The following is a 15,252-nucleotide window of genomic DNA, read 5'->3' on the forward strand; positions in this document are numbered from 1 at the left end:
TATATAGCTTGTTCCTGGAAATACTAGCAATTGCAAGAATACAGTAACTAAGAGACAAAAGAGATGTCTAAAGAAGGGGAAGATTGTGTATTCATCATGCAAGAAGTTTTTAAGTTTAAAAAACCTGCGAATATATATATATATATATATGTAAATACACCCTACATATTACAGCCATGTTTATGTGCAAATACATATGCATGCATGCATATTTACTTTAAACCACTCATTGCATATTAATCCATATCCTGTGACCCTTATGTGACATAGATTAATGGGAGCCCTTCATTGCAGGCTGCTTCTTTCTGTTCAGTGGATAAATTCAAATAGGTATGTATTAATAAGTACAAATATCTTTAAATTTCACTGTTCCACAGAAAGAAGGAAAGTGTGAGAAAGGACTAGTGTGAAAAAAGAGTCTCCCTCACTTACAAATCAGTGGGACATCTCATCTGCGCAACTACAGGTTAAGAAGATAGTGGTTTGAAAAACTGTAATATTGGCGTCCCAAATCAGACAGATGTGTTGATAGGCAGCACCTTGCTCTTCAGAAGCTGCAAGACTATACTTGAATTCCTCAGTAAGAAAAGCAGGTCATTGGGAAAACCACTGTGAGGGAATGGTCATTGGAGGTTACATTACTCCTTTAATCAATATGCTGGCAGATTTACTTTCCTCCTCCATCTACTTTCAAGATCAAAATACAATGAAAATCTAAGGGATACTGGTCTTAAAATAATAGCTGGGCAAGTTTTCAAAAGGCATTGGGGCACAAGTCCTCTGCTAGAACCAGAAAGATGGGGAGAGCACTGCAAGTGTGTTTTTCTCAGTATAGCAATGGAAAGCAAATTATTTTCAGTAGAAAAATATCTGCAGATCAAGTGAATTTAAGAGGTAAGACTCATGTCTCTCTCCTAGGTCATGCCAGGTGCTAAACTCATCTGGATGAATGAATTACATGTTCTTTGGAAGAAACTTTCCAGACAAAAAGTACCTGATAGCCTAGGCTTTCATGGTATGAATATTCTATTGTAAACTGTGTCACTGTAAGTTGCCACCTAATTTTCTAACCATACTGTAACCCAGTTTTCAGCCTACCACTAAGGACTTCATGTTTCTACCTAAAGAGCAGTGAACCTGATAAAATCTCTTGCTAAAGGGATCAGATCAAGTGAAACTAAATGGAAGCCTAAGTAGGAGATCACTCTGCCTGTATTAGTAGCTCCCTATGGTCAGGCTGTAGGGAATCTGTTGATGTGAATCTGATTCATTTAGAATGGTGAGTCCAAATAAGCCTAAATTCTGAACAAACGGAGAGAGTAAAAAATAATTTTTGCACTTTTTAAGTACACAGATTTCTAAGTTTTGCAAATTTCCTGACTAGAAAAAGAGAGCATGTGGCTGCATCCAGAAATCACAGTTTAGTGTGTACTTTAAACAGAGCCAAGGGCTGCTCAAAGCACAGCTCATGCTTGCAAGGCAAACAGCACACGTTGTGTGCAAGTGTCACTCTTGGTGTGAGTTAAATTGTTCCACGTCACTTCAAGAGTGTTTCCTGTATATGTAACAAATACATATCTTATCTTTAGAGTGAATAACAAAATAAAGAAGAGAAAGTATTGCTTAAATGCAGCCAATTTGCAGATTCAGAAAGAAGAAAGGGAAAATGCCGGGACAGCAAAAAAAAAACAAAGGGGGAAAAAGGAAGATGCAGTTCATTGAGTCATTTCTTCCTAAAGCATAGTGCTTTAGAGGGAAATGTTACAAAAAATTTATTTTATTTTATTTTTTAAATCAATTTTTAAATCAATAACACAACTATTCTTGGATTTGAACTGCAAGTCCTTCCTTAGTCCCTGCCTTGATTCATTTGGTGCTGGAAACCAACAAGGCCAATTCCTTAGGCCCCAGATTACCAAAGACAAAAGAAATACCTCAAAACAGGAGCTCTGCAGATAGCTCAAGCAGTGAGCTGAAGAGGATGAAAGCTGTTTGATCTCCTCTAGGAAGAGGGAAGGAATTGGCCAGGAATAAGGCGTATTGGTGTGACTGCCAAACAAAGATAACAGTGGCTGTGCTCTGTCTCCAGAGAAAAACAATACAAACCAAATAAACAAACCAATGTTCTTCCAGGACATATCCTCTGTCCTCTACCTCTCAGATGATTAAAGTCAGCTGGAAAAACAAATTGAAAAGAAATTAAGGAGACAGCTTTGACTTTATAAACTTCACAGGGACTGCAAGCAATTTTAAATAGATGAACTTCAGGGCAAAATGCCTGCCCAATGCCAACCTTGCCATTTCCTCCTAGCACCTGTAGCCTTCTGTTACTATTACTTTAAAAAAAAACGAGTCACCATGTTGGAGCGCAGTTCCTGCTCTTGAGAATGTTGTGAAAACTGAGTGGACATCAATTAGTCATCCCAACACACAAGCATATGCTGCAAATTTGAAAACACTGTGTAATTAAAGAGCCTACTTTAAATTGCTTACATATGGTGCTGCAGTTCTCTTCTAAGGAAAAGTCAACAGTTTTCAGCCTCATGTTTTTATATATTATTACAACATTGTTTTCTCCTCTTCCTCCTTAAACAGACATGTTTCCACAGTCATGTAATTCTCTGACCTGTCTACAAATCCCTAATTGTGGATGAAAACCTGAAACTATTAGCTTTATTATGATTAAACAGAAAACCTCCATACACAATAGAATGTCACATAGAGACAAACCTGATTTCAGGATGCCAGTAACAATATTTAACATCAAAAGAGAGGATCTGAAAAATTACTATTTTCTAGTTGCCCCATATAATTGAATTGTAGAATGGTTTCAGTTGGAAAGAATGTCAAAAATCATTTAATTCCAACCCTTCTGCAGTGGGCTGGGACATGTGCTATTAGACCAATTTGCCCAATTTGCCTCACACTTGGACAGTGTGAGGAATGGGAAATTCAAAACTTCTCTTAACATGCCGTTCCAGCGTTTCACCACCCTTCTCACAAAGAATTCCAACCTAGTATGTAATCTAAACCTACCCTCCTCCAGCTTGATGCCATTGCCCCTTTTCCCATCACTACATGTCCTTGTAAAAAGTCCTTCTTTGGCTTTCTTGTAATTCTCTTTTAAGTACTGGAAGTCTTCTATAAAGTTTCCCCAGAGCCTTCTCCTCCAGAATAAACAACCCTAATTCTCAGCCTTTCCTCACAGGAGAGATGCTCCACCTCTCTGACCATCTCAGTGGCCTCCTCTGGACTTGCTCCAACAGGTCCATGTCCTCCCTGTGCTGGGGCCCCCAGAGCTGGGTGCAGCACTGCAGGTGGAGTCTCACCAGAGCAGAGGAGACAGAATCTCCTCCCTCCCTTGCTGGCCACGCTGCTTTGGATGCAGCCCAGGACATGTTTGGCTTTCTGGGCTGTGAGTGCATATGGCTGGGTCATGTCCAACCCCTCATCCACCAGCACCCCCAAGTCCTTCTGGGCAGGGCTGCTCTTGATCTGTTCATCCCCCAGCCTCTGCCAGGGGTTGCCCTGACCCAGGTACAGCACCTTGCACTTAGTCTTGTTGAACTTCAAAATGTTCCCATGATTCTAGCTTCCAGCTAGAGACACCTCAGTCACAACTTGTGTGGTTTTTCCCAGGTCAAGTATTAAATGTAAGCATTTTTGTCCCCCACAATAAAGGCTGTTTTGTTGTCTCCAGACCCCAAAAATGTTTAAGCTGAGATGAATGTATGGACAATTTTTTTTTTATAATTTGGAAGGCTCCTTTAGCATATGACCAGCATTTTTGTATTTCAGAAGGGCTCAATGGAAGCCAGTGTCATTAATGAATAAATAAACTGGAATATGAAATTTATGGTTTAGAAACAGAATTTAAGGCCCTGCTGAAGGAACTCTGCAGGACCTTTTTCATCATCCTTTTCTCATCTCCCTGCTTTCTTAATGATACCTTAATGAAGCTTAGAGACAGGACTAGTCCTATTTAATTAAAACTAACATTGCTTGAAAGAGAATTTGATTGAAAATAAGGAAGGTCATACGGCTGGGACTACAGACACCTGGGTCCTGTCACTGACCTTCTTAATTCACCTTGAGTGAATAACATTTTCTTTTCTCTTAGCCACTTCCCTATCTGTAAACCTGGGAATTAAAGAGAAGGAAGAAAAAAAAAAAGATACTGACTTCTTCCACAAAGTGTCTGAATAATAAAAATAATTATTTTCTTTTAAATAGTAAAGATATAGACATTTCAGATAAAAGGGATAAGAACGGATTTTAGACACATCAACTTGTATATCCAACTACTTACATATGCATTAACATATGAACATTTAAATCAATGTTATCAACAAGCATAGTGCAAGGTTGAGTTCCCTTCAATGTAACCTTAAAGCCGGTCTAATGGTTTTGGAAGCACTCCCTTCATTTTCATGTTCTGTGATGTAAACTGCATGTTGCATACCACACAAATCCATCTGTTCTCTGTCTTCAATATGAATTCCTTTTTTTAATTAAAGATAAAATTTACATTTTCCAGAACTTGTGGGAATAAAAACTACTGATTTTCTATTCTCTTCTTAATAGATAGTACATAGTACCCTGATAATAGCATTTGTGTACAATGACACTAAACTCTGAACAAAAATATATAGATCAAGATAGATCTATGACAGATCAACTTCATTGTAATTGTAAAAAATTCTCTAATTAAAAACCAAATTTTGTTAAAATAGACAGTAAACTATAGTACTGAGTCACCTAGTGAGGAGGTCCAAATCCCCTGTTTTTTTTTAATTTAGAAAAAATATACAGGGTAGAATTTAAATAATAAGCATCGTAAACAATATCAAGTTTTTTAAATACGTGCAGTCTTCATTTTATATATATATATTCTTAATGAAGTAACCTAGTTATTAAAACTTACTACTGTGCTGAAGTAGATATTCCCCCACATAATGCATTCTGCTGGCCTTACAACAACCACAAATCTTGATCCAAATGTGAAAATGGTACCTTTGGCAGAAACCTTAAACTTTGCACTCGATGAAATCTGATCATCAAAGTCAGGCTTTTGGCTCTGGAAATCCTACCAGCTGTTTAACCACACTAGCTTCAATATCCAATTTAAAATATCATTCCAGTACGATGTAGTAAGTATACTGAAATCTTCATAGTCCTGGATGACTATATAAGTTAAATACTTCTATTAGCATATTCTGTAAGCAATAGTGTGCAACCTTGTTATATTTATTCACTCGTTCAACAGCCATGTCTGGGCAATGCAATATATCTTTGCCACTAATTCAGATGAAGAAGTCTTCTTCATTTAAGGCAGATTGTGCACAAGCAACTCTTAACTTTGTGTTGTAAAAATTACAGCAGAAGAGTATTGAAATTTCAAACTGGGAAGCCTTTACACCTTCTCTTTAAGGTCATCTTCACAAAAATAGCACAATGGTTCAATCTTGGTTCAATCCATACAATTTTCCCATTAAGACTCTGAATTGATTCCATAATAATATAAAAACAAGCTCAATACACAAGTAGAGCTAACTGTTGCCCTTGCAACTAAAATGCACAAAACAATTTGTAAAGAAAAAAAAGTAATTTTTTAATTTCTTTTGAGGTTCACTGCTTAGAAAGGTATTTTCTACCATAAGTGACATTTCTCAGCATAATTCTGAGAATTAATCAGATTGGTTTCAAGAAAATGTCAAACCATTGCCCCAAGCAATGGTCTGAAAATTAAACTTACATTTAATTAATTCAAAAGAAATGAACTAGTTCTTTTTCTAATTAACACTTTTCTATATACTAAAAATGAGCATATTTGCTGCTTAATATAAATATGCTTTCAATTACAATCAGCTTTACTCTCTTGGATGTCTTCAATGTGATAACCTGAAACTTTGATTCTAATGATCCACATAACAGACAAGCAAGAAATGTATTTGTGAGACTGTTGCATGTAAAAAAAAAAGAAAGGGAAGGGAAGGGAAGGGAAGGGAAGGGAAGGGAAGGGAAGGGAAGGGAAGGGAAGGGAAGGGAAGGGAAGGGAAGGGAAGGGAAGGGAAGGGAAGGGAAGGGAAGGGAAGGGAAGGGAAGGGGAAGGGAAGGGAAGGGAAGGGAAGGGAAGGGAAGGGAAGGGAAGGGAAGGGAAGGGAAGGGAAGGGAAGGGAAGGGAAGGGAAGGGAAGGGAAGGGAAGGGAAGGGAAGGGAAGGGGAAGGGAAGGGAAGGGAAGGGAAGGGAAGGGAAGGGAAGGGAAGGGAAGGGAAGGGAAGGTAAGGGAAGGGAAGGGAAGGGAAGGGAAGGGAAGGGGACGGAAGGTGCGGGAAGGGAAGGGAAGGGAAGGGAAGGGAAGGGAAGGGAAGGGAAGGTGAAGGAAGGGAAGGGAAGGTGCAGGAAGGGAAGGGAAGGGAAGGGAAGGGAAAGGGAAGGGAAGGGAAGGGAAGGGAAGGGAAGGGAAAGGGAAGGGAAGGGAAGGGAAGGGAAGGGAAGGGAAGGGAAGGAAGGGAAGGGAAGGGAAGGGAAGGGAAGGGAAGGGAAGGGAAGGGAAGGGAAGGGAAGGGAAGGGAAGGGAAGGGAAGGGAAGGGAAGGAAGGGAAGGGAAGGGAAGGGAAGGGAAGGGAAGGGAAGGGAAGGGAAGGGAAGGGAAGGGAAGGGAAGGGAAGGGAAGGGAAGGGAAGGGAAGGGAAGGGAAGGGAAGGGAAGGGAAGGGAAGGGAAGGGAAGGGAAGGGAAGGGAAGGGAAGGGAAGGGAAGGGAAGGGAAGGGAAGGGAAGGGAAGGGAAGGGAAGGGAAGGGAAGGGAAGGGAAGGGAAGGGAAGGGAAGGGAAGGAAAAAGTTTTTTACTTGATAGGCATTTTGGATGAACTCATTTTCATATGAATTGATAGCTTTGCTGTAAATTCTGTTCATCACTTCCAAAGGACAGGACTAGAGACAAAAACATGTATTTTGAGCACACTCAATGATCTAGAGACCTCAAGCGGCAATATCGTACAGCAGAGAAGATACAGCCAAACAAACAGATACTTTACTCCCCCCTAACAACAAAAATGAAGTTGGAATTAAGTGTAAAATAGGGAGGAGAAAATGGGGTGTGACCAGATCCTACACAGACAACTGCTGGATTCCAGCTAGAAAACTAATAACACAAAAATGAGAAAGTAACAGCAGAAGAGAAGTAGCCCTGCAAAGAAAGGTCAATAGCTACCAGGAGAACCTATGCTCGATTCAGGTGTCAGTCTCTTATCCCACGTCACAAGGAATAGGGCAAGAGGAAATGGCCTTAAGTTGAGCCAGGGGAAGTTAAGCTTGGATATTCTGAAAAATTTCTTCACTGAAATTACCACAGAGAAGTGGTGGAGTCACCATTCCTTGGAGGTATTTAATAGATGTGTTGATGTGGCACTGAGAGACATGGTTTAGTGGTGAACTTGGTAGTGCTGGGTTAAGTGTTGATGATCTTAGAGGCTTTTTCTAACCTAAATGATTCTATGAAATTCATTCATATGGTTGTGAAAACATCATCCTGACCTGTACAGGCAGCAGCACAGCTACCTCACTCGCTTCTCAGGGCTGTAAATTGTCAACTGGAAACATGAACATTGCCAGCAGCTTCACTCTGTTCACCACTAGCAGACCAGGATGAAGGTCTGCTAGTGGGAAAACCATGCTGTTCAACTCTCCAGCAACTGACCTGAGATTCTCAGTCTGCCCTGTATCCCAGGTCTGAATCCTCTGGTCTCCAGTGGCCTCATGCACAGACACTGCCACCCCCACATTGTCTCTATGGAGTTCCTCTGGACCCTCTGGTCACTCCAGCAACCAACTCCTTCTGAGGGTCAGCACACCTGCCTCCTGAAACCCTCAGCCTCCTCACTAGCTGGAGTAATTTTGAAATGCCCTTCCATTGCAACCCATGATTTGCCCCACACCCGCAGGCAGTGACTGCACACAGACACTGCAATTGGTGCTCACAGAAATGTGTGTCAACCCTAAGCCATTGGGCTGAAATAATAGGGTTCCCCAGCTGCCATTACATCTCTCTTCCTTCATGCATGTGAAGATGTGTATTTTCTTATATAATTTCCTATTTCAAAAGGGAGTCATCAGATAAAGAACTGTAAGAATGCATATGAAAAAGTGAAGCATAGAATGAATAACAAGTCTTGTATGTCTTGTATGAAGTATTCAATATCTAGAAATAAGTACAAGGTAAAAAAAACCAAAAACAGTTGCACTTTATTCTGTATTTAGAAGTTTTTAAATACCTAATCCATTGTTTCTTCTAGCAAGTCAGTCTACTGAAGAAAATGTAGTTTTCATGGTTTTCAGTTCAGATTTGCAGGAACCAAAAGTATTTCTTCCCCCTCTTCATCTGTTCACAGTCCACCCCATTCCAGACTAAGATAGTGGCTGCTCTCATGTTCTTGGTTTTTATCTATATTTTTTGTTTGATTTGTTTGTTTTATTTTGTTTTGAGAAGGACAGGAAAGATCAGTGCCCAGAGACACGCGTTACTCCAGCAGAACCTTTATTTGCTCAGTTTTCTGAGGCTCTAAAGTGTAGGTCTGTAGTCTTTTTGATGACATATGGGACTGGAGATAAGAAACATAAGATGCCTGCCTAAGATGTAGTCTCCCACATTTTCATGTCAGGGCTGAATTCACTTCCCACAAGGAATAGTAAATGGAATGAAGAACACTCCAAGAATTTTTATGTCACTATCCAAGACTTAGCCATGGAAGCAAACAATTAATTTCCACGCACAGACTTCCCCTCCCCTAGTACTTAGACTCAAGTATTCTGGCGATTCAGTTTTAAACACCTAAGTGTTGAAAAAGTTAAAATTCTTCTCAATCCACCAAAGATAACTCTTATTACATGACATGGAATTCCACAAAGTGAATGACAATAATGTCTCTCATTAATGTGGTCTAAATTAAAAAAAAAAAAAAAATTAAAAAATCATTGTGTTGTTTTACAAGAAGCTTGAAAGTCCTTTTGCACAACTGCTAGGGAAATCCAGCCAGGGCTTCTGAGAAGCATGATAATATATAGAAATAATACGGTTTTAGAACAAAGGTAAAAAGCATTTTGTTCTAATCATTGGCATTCTACTCTTTTAAATATACAACAAAAAACTACCAAATATTTTCTCATCTGAGCAATGAAAACACTTTATCCAAATCATAAATTTGAAGACACTATTTTCTCTTCTCTGATTAAGGACAGCATGTCAGGAATCACACCAGGCATTTCTAGCAAATAGGCTAGACAGCTCATTACCTTGAGAAGCTAAATGAAGTACACAGTTGCCAAATTATCTTACCCTACTTGATGATCTCACTTCAAGCAGCAAAATATTCTGAAAATCCTCTGGGGGTTCTATATTGTGAAATAAATATAGAGGTCCTTAAGAATTATACACAAAGACTGATAGGAAGTGTCAAAAGTGAAGCTTGAGCAAAGACTGAGACTAGTCATCAATATTCATTCTCTGAGAACTTAGAACTTTTATGGTAACTTGCTCAGAAATACAAAGCAGTCTGCTGGCAAACACAAAAGTACCTTCACATTCACAAAGCACACAAGTACCAGAGTTATGGGATGGAGCAAGACAAAGGGCTGTGTACAACTCTGTGCACAGCAGCAGCTGCCATCTCCCAAACTGTCAGAGTAAAAGAAAACAGGACAGCTTTTGGGTTATGGGGATTTCTTATCACCCTCCCTACTCACAAAATTCTTCCAGTGTCCCAACAACTTTCAGGGGGACAGGGTGAAGGGAAGAGAGTGGAGAAATAAAATACAAACCTAGTATGTCCTGTTTTCCTCCTGTCAGTCTATACCCTACCAGATCAAGGCTACCACAAACACTATACTTAAAGTAGTAATGACTGTACTAAAAACAAGGCAACCATGATCAACAAAAATAAAAAGCAAAACCACATAATCAAACCCCTGGAAACTCTTCATTGCCTCTGCAGGTGGTGTTAGACATTTAAATAAAAGAATGTGAAGTTGTTTGTTTTAAAGACCTATTATGCGTATTGCCATTCTTGCCAAGGATAATTAAGTAAAGTTTTACACTCTTCTAAATATTCTATAGCCCAAGATCCAGCTCCTTTCCTGTTTATAAGAGAAAGGCTTGGTGCTAGACTGCAGGGCCAGTAGAAGTAAACTGTAAACACTGCACATAAGAAAAACTAAACATGAATTGCTAAAACTAGTATTTAAAGATCTCAGAAAGTAACTGTTCATACCAATAGTTTACTGATTTTCCAGGCCTTTTTTGGACGTCATTCTGCAGCAAGCTCTTTTGAGTTCAGTACATCTCTTCTTAATATCTAGAAATCCATCACCTTCCTCCAGCTATATCTCCATTCCCATTTGTTTCAAGTACAGAACACATTTTTTCATGAGAGGTCTGCAAAGACAAACCATAACTACCTGTGACCAAAAATCAAACAGAATCTGAATAATCCAAAATACGATGTCTCACCTACTTTGCTAAAAATACATCAATTCAGTGCTAACTAATAGACTGTACACCCAAATAAAAAATGCATCTAACGAAAAAAAAAAACCAAACACTTGAAGAGCCTATTTAATAAAATGTTTTCATTAGGTTATCTATTGCAACATTAAAAAAATAAAAAATCAGAAAATATTAGGTCATTTATTTTGGGTAATTTATTCAAAAGGACAGACAAAGCACCTGTCTGCAAAAAAGACTAGATTAACAAAGAATTTTAAATCCCATCACTATGAAAACGTTTGCTGCTGCATTTATTACTCTCTACCCTCATTTATTGGTGGCAAGGTCAAATGTCACTATCAGGCTATTGTAGTGATCTCTTCGCACTAAGTAAATGTTGAGAAAGTTTCTACTGTCATACGAAAATAAAGGTCAGTGAATGACCAAAACCTGAAAACAAAAAAATATAAAAAATCACACATTCATTAGGAAGAAAACAGTGAACAAAAAAGGGCGCTTCTATATTTGGAAGATTTGGAGATTTCACTATAGACTTCAAGTCAACCACAGCATTATTAATAATCATCTCTGATTTCAATCACAACATATAAGGGACTAAGGTTAGAAGAATACATACTGTCACTATTTTTCAACCCCCCCCCCCCAATAAAGTGGGTAGGAAAATATATGTTCAAAATACATGCTTCAGCCATAGCTTTGGGTAGCCATTTAAACAGAATACACAGTAAAATTCCCAGAGACCATCTCCTTGTGCTATGAATATATGTCAAAATGTGGATTCACTCAAAAAGGTGTTTCAGGAAAGCTAGGATACATACAGAAAAATTATTCAAAATTCATAATGTAGAATGAGAACATACATATCTAACAATCTACAAATGCTCTGAAGAAACAAGTATTTTAAATTATAATAAATATTATAACAATATTTATTATAAATTATAATTATAAATTATTATTATTATTATTATTAATAATAATAATAATAATAATAATAATAATAATAGTGCTGCATATAGTTATGAATAGGTATATGTCCTGATCTGTGGAAACAGAATTTCCTTCAGAATTATATAATCTGCTTTATCTGTCTCATTTATAACCAAATAAAATGAGAAATATAGCTTTAAAGGGCATGCTTTTTGCTTTTTTTCTTTTCATAGCCATTCAGGATGAATGACTGGGACAAAATCAGGGTCACATTTAGGACATGGATTTTGAACTCTGTCAGTTTAAATTAAGGGTATACAATAGTATAAGGTTTACATCCAAAATTTTATTTCAGTGATCACTGTCCTTTTGTTTGAATGTCCTCAAAAGTACTGATACATGGACATTTAAAAACAATTTCATTATACTTAGACCTAAACCCCTTACAAAGTGGGGATTACTTTGCATACTTACAAAATGTGACTAGCAATGTTAGTACTAATAACCATAATTAGCAGTCTCAGTTTACAAATGAAGCACTGTACAAAACTTGCATATTATTACTTTTACTACAAACTGTATTGATTTAAACCTTACAGATGTAAGCAATCACCTTAAATAGGTGCAGGACTGAGGTACATTAAAGGCAAGGGAGAGCATGCCAGATTTACAGAAGCACTTAAATACCTTAATTACTAGCATGGGAAGAACTATGTACAACTTCAACCCCTCCAAAGCCAGGACAGATCACCTCACATATTGTCATAGGGAAGGCTGCTTGCCTTCATACCCTGATATAACCCTGAATACAGACCCAAATCCCTACCTGCAATTGCAATGCAAAGCAATCTCAGGGCAGCATATCTGTTCCATATAATAGATCAATCAATAAAAAAGCAAGAATAGCTGTGTAAGTTCATATGCACAAGTTAAACTGCCCCTTAGAATTCCTCCCTGGTAGCAGATTTAATTTTACTTTGCAAGTGAAATTACCAAGAACTGTTCTTAAAATATTAAGTAGGCTGAATAAAAAGAATACCCTCTGTAAAAGCTCCACTGAAAAAATAATTAAAGTATTATGCATCTATCAAGATAGCATTTTATACTAAATAAGGAACAGAATTCAGAAGGACAATTTTCTTCTGGTGAAAGCAGTAATAATGTTGGTGTTCTTCTCTTAGGGTACATCTTTATATACATTTAAATATTCCACAAATGGATCGCCACGGTACATAGTGAATTAATATACACAGGTATGTACAGATGTGAAATTTTCTGTTCAGTGGGAAAGAACACAGATGACACCCATGAACTGAAATAACAGTTGATAAATCCAAAGACAAACACATGGTAAATGTGTTAAATTCTGATATGCATAGTACAAAGAAGGTGCATTGAAAGACAGCCAAGACAACACTTCTATACTGGGAAAAAAAACCCCTTATGTTTAAAATCAATTATCAACAAACTAGTAGGTTACAGAAAATCTCCATAAATATCTGGGAAGGTATAAACAAGATAGAAATATTATGTTTATGTGCTAGACCAAGAGGTGGACCTCAAAGACAGCTAGACTGATATTCTGAAGGCATTTCAAGCCTTTAATGGAAAGGCTAATCATCCACAGCAGCAGTTTAGCAAGGATACTTATTTACAGTGGACATATTGTTTTACAGGTAGAATACTGTCTAAATAAGTTTTCTGAAAATGAACACTTTCAGGTTTTTTTTTTTCAGGGAAAAGGACAGTTTCAGGGAAAGACAATTAAGTGAACTTAGTTTTCCTTCCCTGGATTGAATTTATTTCCTGAAACCATTTCCTGCAAAAGATTTTTTCCTGTTTTCTTATTCTACTGCTGCACTTCAAAATAAGAAGGGGAGTTAAAATAAATGAATAAATAAGGAAAACAAATAAGGAAAAAAAATAATCTAGACTACAGAATGTCCCAGACCTTTACTTTAGTTAAAGAATTTTAGAATTCTGCAAAAAATAAAAAAAAAAAAAACAACAAACAAAAAGTGAGACTATGCCCAAAGCTACATAAATTTGGGTGTGTGCAGTGTCCATGGAGGATTAGAACATAAGGATCAAAGTCTTTGTGAGCAGGACACTCAACTCTTGGGCAAAATAAATGCATTTCAATGAAGGATTACACTATTATTCAAGTCCAAAATATTTCCCCCTCAAGGTATATCAAATAGTTCTTGCTTTAATAAAAAGCATAGCAAACAAAGTTCCCTCCTCTGTAATTATAATAGTTCAGCTGATTTTAGGTAGGATTTAACAATAAAAGTTAAAATATCACTCACACAGCCTTAAAAAAAATCAACAAGAGCCAAGAAAGTAAAATGATTACATTTACATCTATTTCATTTTCTCTCTGCATTTCTAATATGGTGTGCAATCCCATGAAGGCATATTCTTGGAAGAGATCTGAACTACTGATTAGACGAGATCAAGGATAAACAGCAGGCTAAATATGTAGGCTTTTTTGAGGTGTGATTCCAGGATTTTCTCATTTCCGTAATTGAGCTTATTTGTTTGGTTTTTAAAGCAAGCATGCATCTTATAGCTAATTCTGCACTTCTAAAATCTTTACCTACCACCTGAATGAACAGAATAATCCATGACTCGAAAAACAAGTATTTTAGGATTATGACCAATGCAAACATACATTAAAATAAATTTTGCACCACAGAAAGCAGATTATATTCTGCCATTGAACACAATGAAATTTGTGCAACTTCTATTGGGTTTTTAATACTCAGAGATCACTGATCCAGTGCAGGTGTTTCAGATATTCATCCATTTGAATTCACTCTTTGAATAATAAAATTTACTTTTTTTACCGAGAAATTACACTGTTTTACTCTATTGAAGTGGTTTCAAGTTCACCTAGTGCAACAACAAACATGTTTGTCTCAGAGAGACTAGAGTAAAAACTGGTTTGTTGGTTGGTTGACTTAAGGAAAAAAGGGACATTTGGTAGCTTTTTTTTTTCATTCAACTATAAATTCTATGTGAAACCATCTGCAAGGTGACAGGCAAAATTCCAAGAAATCCTCTGAAGTACAAATTGTTGTATCTTTCTTGTAGCTGTTGAGTTATAGGCCATTCTGAACATTTAGAACAGATCATATCCAGGTCAAGGTATCTATGCTTTGGGTCTAGTCTGTTCCTTCATTTAACCAATAATTATAAAAATCCTGCTTGACTGTCATGAACATTTAGCTTCCATGTTTCTCTCAGAGCAAGGGTTGAAGCCATCAAATAAGACAACTGAGATCTTTCATAAACTGCTTAACATGCAAAAAAGACAAACCAGAATCCCTATCACTTCGTTTTCTAGGGATCTCTTTGTACTGCTTTGGTTTTTCTTTCCCTGTAAATTCCAGCTAATACAATTGTGAAGTTTTCATATTGTGTTCAGTCTCAGGTAAGCATAGCAAAATTCCAGATGCTTTGTTTTGATGCTTAATGGAGTCTGTATCATCCTCTTGCTGCTATTTTTGATTTTTCTCATTCAGTGCATCCAGTCTTGAAAAGGAAAACAAAACCACACACAGCCACAATTTGGAAATTTGGAAGAACAGCTATGTTTTTTTGTAGACCATAAGGCTGCTGAAACAATGCAAACACAGATACTCCCTAAAATACATTCTGAAAATTTTGTATACATACTCATAGCAATTAAGAATGAATAATTTTTATAACTTAAAATTCTTCTGTGTTTTTAGAGCAGAAAACACAATTGTTTTCATTTGGGGGTGAGTCAGGGGGGAAAGGGAAAAAAATCCACCTCTTTCCATACTAATGTT

The 15,252-nt window shown here is 37.4% G+C and overlaps 1 protein-coding gene across 2 annotated transcripts in view; it reads right to left on the reverse strand.

The window, feature by feature from the left end:
- Window positions 1-15,252, reverse strand: part of CTNND2 (catenin delta 2) — a 712,671-nt gene that overhangs the window by 629,002 nt on the left and 68,417 nt on the right. The window lies entirely within an intron of this gene.

The sequence above is a fragment of the Pseudopodoces humilis genome, chromosome 1 (genome assembly GCF_049639895.1).
Source record: "Pseudopodoces humilis isolate 2021_Gansu_Grassland_sample_001 chromosome 1, ASM4963989v1, whole genome shotgun sequence".
NCBI lineage: Eukaryota > Metazoa > Chordata > Aves > Passeriformes > Paridae > Pseudopodoces > Pseudopodoces humilis.